This window comes from Bidens hawaiensis, unplaced genomic scaffold, assembly GCF_021521415.1.
Source record: "Bidens hawaiensis isolate Kalapana, Puna unplaced genomic scaffold, B.hawaiensis_p1.1 tig00042544_1, whole genome shotgun sequence".
In the NCBI taxonomy this organism is placed as follows: domain Eukaryota; kingdom Viridiplantae; phylum Streptophyta; class Magnoliopsida; order Asterales; family Asteraceae; genus Bidens; species Bidens hawaiensis.
The window spans coordinates 72,211-81,147 of NW_027497547.1; positions in this window are offsets into that span (position 1 = coordinate 72,211).

An 8,937-nucleotide genomic window follows, 5' to 3' on the forward strand; every position below is an offset into this window, starting at 1 on the left:
TGTTACCCTCTAAAGAATCGACGGACGTTTGTGACGGTTGAGATTGAAACGTTTCAAAAGGATTATTTTGAAATATTTGGCTAGAAAAAGGTGGAATAAACGGTTGGTTTTGATACGGTGTTAATGAAAACGGTGAATTAAATGTTTGAGATTGAAATGGTTGGTTTTGGAACGGTTGTGGTTGAAAAGGTTGTGTTTGAAAAGGTTGTTGTTGGAATGATTGGGTTGTGTCGGGTTCATCTTGTATTCGGAATCTCGCCGGCTCGCCAAGATTTTGTCGAACCTTTGGTCGGGATTGGGTTTTCTTTGAACCCGAGCCACGTTTCTTTGATGTTAGAATGTTGTTTGTAGTAGAGGATTTGAGTTAGATTTGAGTTGGATTTGAGTTGGATTTGAAGATGGATTTGATTATATTTATATAGGTTAATTAAGATTTTTTTTTATATTTAACAAGCTTCCAACGGTTGAATTGATTTGCGTGATGGCCATCACGGCCGGCCCCCCATCACGCGTGATGGGAGGACCGACGGCGGTGTTCCACAAGCCATCACGAGTGATGGGAGGTCCATAACGGACCACCCCGTCTCCCCTTAGTATTATCACTTGAGTCACCTTCTTTTGTTCTTCGAATACTCCTAGCTTATTACATATTTCTAGCTATTTTGTAACTGACTCAAAGGGGCAAGAAATTGGAACCTTCAGCCATACCAATACCTCCGACCAAACTGTTTGGCTAATAAGCATGTAATCATTAAATGGTTAGTCGCTTCTAATTGAAATCCACTGTTTACGTATGCTCCAACAATGACTACGGACTCTTCTATAAGCCAAGGCATCTCTTAAAGGTGTTCTTTCAATATCCACTTTCCATAAAAAATAATTCTCTTTTAGTGGTGTCAAGCGGTTTGATGGGAATTGCCACGTTGGTTGCTCGTCCTCTTTTTTGATCTTCATCTGTTGGCCAATTTCTCTCCCATGCTAGTTCCATTTTCATTCCACTATTGAGTCTATTTTCTTTCAATACTCTATAACACGGACTTTCTTGGCAAAAGAAAGGTAAAATTTGTTGGGAAAAAAACGACCACCTAGCTACAAACGGTAAACAAAAAGTGTGGAATTAATCTTCGTTTGGCTAAACTTTTTCCCAGCCCGAATGGACCTATGAGGATGCAAACAAATAGGGTATAATTTAAATGCACCGGATTTGACAAGAATCGACTAACAACACCTACTGCATGGGCAACATCGGGTCGTGTACATACTATTACATACATCAGGCTTCCAACCGCTGATGCATATGGAACACCATCAATCTCTTCAATCTCTTTCTCAGTAGTAGGACAATCTTTTTCAGTTAACTTAAAGTTGGGAGTAAGAGGTGTACTAACCACATTAACTTTAGACGTCTTGAATCTCCTAAGCACCTTTTCAATGTATTGCTCTTGTGGCATGTGCAACTTCTTTGAAGCTCCATCTCTAGTAATCCGAATGCCAAGAATATTCTTAACTAGCCCCAAGTCTTTTATAGAAAACAACTTGCTTAATTCTTTCTTCAGCCGGATAATTCTTTCTGCATTCTTGCTAACAATCAACATATCATCAACACAAAGCAATAAAATGATGAAATGATCATCACCAAACCTCTTGAAGAAAACAAAGTGATCAGACGCAGTCTTTTGGTAGCCTTGCTCCCCATAACTGACTCAAATTTCCTGTACAACTGTCTCGGTGCTTGCTTCAACCCATAAAAACTTTTCTGAAATTTACAAACATAATCTTCTTTACCCTTAACCTAAAAACCTTCAGGTTTCTCCATATAGATTTCTTTATCCAGATCACCATAAAGGAATGCTGTCTTGACATCCATTTTCTCAACCTCAAGATCAAGACTAGCAGCTAAACCAAGAATCACCCTAATGAAACTCATATTCACAACTGGAGAAAAAATCTCATCAAAATCAATACATTTTCTTTGACTAAACCCTTTGACCACCAATCTTGCCTTGTACCTAGGCCATGAGGTATGCTCTTCAGTCTTCACTTTGTAGACCCACTTATTCTTCAAAGATCTTTTTGCCCTTAAGCAACTTCACCAACTCAAAGGTATTATTCTCATACAAGGAATCTGTAACATTCGTTACTTTTCAAACCCGAAAACCCAACCCATTTCAAATTTTTGGTTTTGTTTATAAATACATATAAATATACAGATATACATATACTATTTTCGCTTCATGATATTCTCGATTATTCGCGGTTAACGATTATTGTTCGGTCATTATTCATTTCGTTCAAGTATCGAAAATCCGAGAATTAAAGTTGTTATTTAATCGGTCCTCAAACTATGCGAGTATAATATAAAAATTAACCAAGAATCATAATTTTCTTTTCGTTACTAGATCATTTCATAGTTCAAAAGTCTTAAATGTAAATATAATATTAATTATAATTTAAAGGAAGTATTAAAGTTAAAGGGCTGAAAGTGTAAAATAGTTTAAAATATAATAAATTAATTAATTCCCCCCAGCCGCCACCTTCTTCTTCGTTTTTCCGGCGCATATTCTAACGGCCGGAATCCGAAGTCCGGCGACGTCCATTTACTCCCCTAAAACTCGTTTTTGACCCGTTTTATTCGTGTAACGGCGTTAGACCATGATAATAAACTTTAACCAACATATTAATTGTATTATAACGACTTAGATCCGTCAAGAAATCCCGTGATGTCCGCCAACCAAAATCAATTAACAACCATTAACGAGTTATGCTACAATTACATGTATAAATAGAACGTAAATCCTAAGCTAAACTCGTCCCAACACTCCAACTGATCTGAAATCCACTCTAAAGCCTCTGATTATTCCGTCCAAATCGTTTTTCCAGCCAACTGTCGTTCACCCTCGAATCCTAACGTTTCCAGGTAAATTTTATATTGGTTTTCATAGTTTTTCAATGATAATTAAAAGCCCTAACTTAGATTAATCAAATGTGGGACGAATCAAGGAATTGAGAATCTAAGGTTGCTTGGGGATGATGAGGAACTTAAACATTAAGATATATATATTTCTTTCTGTTTCTAGACAAACAAGTAAGTTAGTCCAAGTGGTAAACTTCCTTAGTGTTGTCCAATGGACCTAGGTTCGAATCCGGGTCTGGACAGTTTGTTTTTGATTATTTATATGATCAAATTTCATTTATATTACTAATCAAATTAAATCTTATAAATTATATTAAATCAAATAAAATCATTATTTTTTTATTACATAAAATTATTTTCAAACTAAATAAATTTTTATAAAATATATATACTATTTTCCCGTCTAAAAACCAACTCTTGGTTTCGTTAAATCTTCTTGAAAACACTATTAATATTATTATTTAACTTTTCGCTAACTTTTTAATACACTAAAATGAGATTTCATCGTTATTCCGTGAACGTTATAATATTCGAACTTAGGGTTAAATTAGTAATATTTTTGTTAAACCATTAAAATTAGTTTTTATTACGATTTGCTAACGTTAACTCGTCAACTTTAATTTGTTAATTTTAATTCGTTTGTTGAACTTTAATTCGTTAACATTTAAACCGTTAAACCTTGATTCGGTAATGTTAATTCATAATTCGTTAAACTTTATTTCGTTAGCTTAAAATTCGTTAAAACCATTAAGACTTAGATTAATATTAAAATAACCCGTACCTTAAAATAATAAAATAATACATGTTCCCAACAAATAATAAACTTTATTAATCCCGTTAGCTAATCTTGATTTTGTTTGCATTTTCATTTATAGTTCGTGACGATTGACCGCTTCAGTTTCGTTATTATGCTTTCGGTTTTCATTGCAATGCTTGTCTTTAATTTCAATGTGAGTTTCTCACACCCCCTTTTTAAACGTTTTTACATTTCGGGGGTAATATGCATATCCTATTTAAACGATTTCTAATATTACATATTCAAACTACAATTCGTATTATGGACTTGTGTTTACTTACTTATGTGCGTTGTGCTATTATCCGAGTACGTTGGTTGTCCCCAACTGGAAAGGACCTTATGTGTGTTGTGCTATCCGAGTACGTTGGTTGTCCCCAACTGGAAAGGACCTTATGTGCGTTGTGCTATCCGAGTACGTTGATCGGCCTCAACTGGAAAGGACCTTGTGTGCGTTGTGCAATATCCCGAGTACGTTGGTTGTTACCAATTGGAAAGGACTTTACTTGCGTTGATTACACGGTTCATAGAATTGTATGCTTTTTATTATATTGTAACAAACTGTGACGATTCTCACCAACTACTTGTAGTTGACTTTTATTTTATATGCATGCTACAGGTGCTGTGATTAGAGGTTGATTGCTTATGGAAGACACTAGCTTAGGAATAAAATAAATAAATAAATGGAGTTGTCGAAAATAAATTGCTTTTGTATGAATTTGTTTGATTATTACTTGGAGACTTGTGTATTAAGATGCTTTGAAACAAATTAATGATATTATGGTCACTTAATAGTGCCACGTGTGTTTGAGCAATCTGTACGTCACACTCAGGCGTTTCCGCTTAAGCCGGGTGTTACATAATCCATTTCATCTTACATGGATCAACCCACTCTCTTTTATGCTTATCTTTCATGGCCTCTTTGTAATACCCCGGTTCTCCCCCATCAGTGAGTAAGACGTACTCACAAGTTGAATAACGAGTAGAAGGTTGATGGTCTCTTGTAGACTACCTGAGTGGGATAAATGCAGGCATATCTACTAGTAACTCAGGATGAGTATCCTCATCCAACTCTGCCTGCTCTTGATTATTAACATTATCGGTACCATGTTGTTCGTCATTTTGAATACCATCTTCGTGATGTGGCTCAGTATGCTGAGTAGGAATAGGATCCAAATCAATGAGATCAACAGTGTATTGAGGAACTACCTGTGACTTCTCAATATCTTTCAAACTCTGATATTCCATAAACACAACATCACGACTTCTTACAAGCTTCTTTGAAACCGGATCATATAGCGTGTATCCAAATTCATCTTGGCCATAACCAAGGAATATACATTGTCTGACTTCACATCAAGCTTTGATCTTTCATCTTTGGGAATATGCACAAATTCTTTGCATCCAAAGACCCGAAAATGACGATATGAAACATCTTTGCCACTCCAAACCCTGTCTGGAACATCATTATGCAAAGAAATACAAGGAGTAAGATTAATAACGTGTACCGCTGTATTTAAAGCTTTACCCAAAAAGGAATTAGGCAACCCAGCACGTGAGAGCAAACACTTAAACCTTTCAACCAACGTTCTATTCGTTCGTTCTGCTAAACCATTCAACTATGGTGTCTTTGGAGGTGGCATTTGGTGTCGAATACCTTTATCTCAATAATAATCATTGTAAGGACCAATATATTCACCTCCATTGTCTGCTCGAATACACCTGAGCTTCTTCCCAGTTTGTTTCTCAACTAAGGCATGAAACTGCTTAAACACATCAAATACAAGATCTTTAGACTTCAAAGTATAAACCCATACCTTCCTCGAAAGATCATCAATAAATGTGACAAAATATAAGCAGCCCCCAAGTGTTCTAGTCTTCACAGGACCACATACATCTGAATGCACCAAATCGAGTATACTTTCTTTTCTATGAGGTGGATGACTATAAAAAGAAACTCTCTTTTGCTTACCATTCATACAATGAGAACACTTCTTCAAATGAACATCTTTCACACAGACAATGAATCTTTCTTCAATAATATGGACATCCCTTTTTCATTCATATGAGCAAGTCTCTTATGCCACATATCGATCACATCATAATTCGTTAATGAATGAACCGAGTCCCTGGAAATCTTGGGATGTTCCATTTATAGCTTTGAAGTTTTTTACCTCTTTCCATGATCAACGAACCACAAGTGAGTTTCCAAATTCCACCACCAAAGTTACTGTGTAAACCATCATTATCTAATGTGCCTACGGAGATCAAATTAAGTCTAATATCTGGAACGTGTTTTACTTTGTGTAAAACAAAATCCATCCTAGTATCAAACTTCAAGCAAATATCCCAACACTAACGATCTTTGATAGCCCACTATTACCCATCTTGACATTCCCAAAATCACCAGAAGTATAAGATGAATAAAAATCCCTTTGTGATGTCACACAAAAAGTAGCACCACTGTCAATGTCACACCCCAACCTACGGCGGAAATGACAGGGCGAGAACTGATTGTTCACAGCTCAAACGTACTTTCATAAATAAAAATATGACAATATCTATTAAATTAATTATTTCAAATTTCAAGTAAGGTGCACAAGTTCCAAATTTAAGAATAATATTCCCAAACTAAACAATAGAGCAAACATTCTTTATTATATTTCCTAAGGTCTTTCTATGCGTTCTTCACCTTAGCTTCGAATCAACTGTTAACCTGCATATGCATAGAAAATAAAGAGATTTTTCAACAACACATGTTGAGTGAGATGATCACCAGTTTTCATGTACAATAATAATATATATATGATAAATGATAAATGCGCAAACAAAATAATGTGACTAATAATCAATAAAACCATAAACAAATATTGTGTCAATTGGCCGTCGCCTAGCGAATCGGGCATTGGATACTAAGATGGCGTATGATCATACTGACATGCTAAACCTTTGATGGACCTCTCCGAATATGATAGAATATAAGCACTTAAACAAATAGCAATTAGCATTTAATTGAGATACACACAATAATTTTGTTTGCAAGTTTGTGTATATATATGATATAAAATACAAATAGATACGCATATGTCCCCAAAACGTTTTAAAAACAATAAAATAAAGGGGAATGATCAAATTCACCTTAATAATTAAGCGAGTGTGAGAAATAAGAATGAAAACACGTTTAAACTAATGAATCATCCTTTAACGCGCTGACTGATATAAATCGAACATACTTGAAACTTAGAAATGATAAACTATGATTCAACAGAGAACATAGCTGCTGGAATCGATCCAAACGGATGTCTAGAACTCCGGTTATGATAAATTAAACGTTTAAGCGAGTTGGTACTGACTAGAACCCGAACAACGAGTTGGGATTTGGGTTTTGGTCAGCAGCCTTAAAATCTCAAAATAAAAATAAAAGTCTTCTGGACCGAAATCCGGTTCCGACCATAAGCATGAAAAATTGATTGGTTAAAAATGTTGACTATTATGCCTTTAAACGGGTTTTAAGTCAAATTGATCAGTCAATACCCCTCAATCTCAGAAGTTGATTAAGGGTTATTGACTAAGGAATATATATGAATGATTTACAGGAAACAACTTACCCAAAAAGTGTATGAATCAACCGAAAAATGTAGTCAAAGGTTGAAGTAACAGTAAAGTCAAACACCAAAGCTTGTTTATTCGAGTATTATGACAAAAACGGAGAAGAATATGGAGGCTGGAGGTAGGTGATGGTTGGGGATGCATAATTAGGGTTTAGGGATGTATGTGGCAGGTAAAATAAGCCTTGTTTATATAATATATGCGAGTATGAATCAAATTTGGTTAATTTATTCGTTTAAGAAACCGAATAAAGCTTTAATGATCAAATCAACTATATATTCACCCAAAATTCGTTCTTGAGGAAAGGGTAATGTATGTGGACAAGTACTTAGTCTAAATTAGTTTTCTTGAGTCTTAAGTCACATGATCCGGTACAAAAATAAGCGGTTTAGTACCAAAAACGAACTAGGAAACAAAATAATCAAAGGAATCTGCACAGAGGGGTCATAGCGCCGCACGACGGCCCTCTCCTCCCTTGGTCACGCAGGGTAGCGGGCCTAGGGGGAAGGGTTTTTTCGCTTGGCAGTTTTGGTCCTTGAACTTTCTAAAATGGTTAATTTTGGATTATTTAAGGGTTTAAGCAAGAAATGAACAACTTTGAAAACATAAAGGATACAAAAATGTAAATACACTCTTAGATACTTATAAATGTTTGATTTTATTAATAATAAAAGTCCGAATAACGTTCCAGAATCGGGTTAAATGTAAACGAATATGAATACGGAAAATCCGAGATGTTACAGTCAACAACCCAACTTGAATCATTACCTGCAACGTTCACCCTATCATAATCACAAAAAATATGAAACTCTTCGGTGGTAGTGTTAGTTTCAGAAGTACCTTCATCACCGTCTTCTTTCTTGTTGTTCCTTTTATTGTTCTAATTAGCCTTCTAGTTCTCCTTTCACAATTGTCTGCAATATTTTATCGAGTGCCCTTTTCTACCACAATGATAGCACTCAAAATCTTCAAACTTCCCTTTGGACTTACTGCGGTGCATTGCTCTATTACTCGGAACTCTACTATGGCTTCTCCCCCTACTTTCGGTAACTAAGGCATCTGAATGTGAAGAGGAACCTTGTGACTTTCTTCCCATCTCTTCATTTATAATACCACCTTTAGCCAATTCCATAGTAATAATACCGTTTGCTGTGGAGTTGGACAACAATGTCCTAAAGTCTCCCAAGAATCCGATAACGCACCAAGAAGCCAGAAACCTTGTATCCCGTCTTCAAACTTAATATCCATACTAGCAAGCTGATTAATAACACCCTGAAAAGCATTCAAATGATCAGTAACATGAGTTCCATTACGGTATTTCAAGTTTATCAACTGTTTAATCAAGAACAACTTATTGTTCCCCGGTCTTCCGAGCATACAATTCTTCAAGCTTGGTCCATAAAGTACGAGCATGAGTCTCCTCGCTATTATGGTTCTAAACATTATCATCAACCCACAGCAAAATATTCCACTCTTCATCAGTTTTATCTTCAGGTTTATCGATAGTGAACACATGCAAATAATAATCCTTCACATAAAGAAGGTCTTCCATCTTGCCTTTCCAAATATGATAATTAGAACAATTCAAATTCACCATCCTACTTATATTAGCTTCCATTAT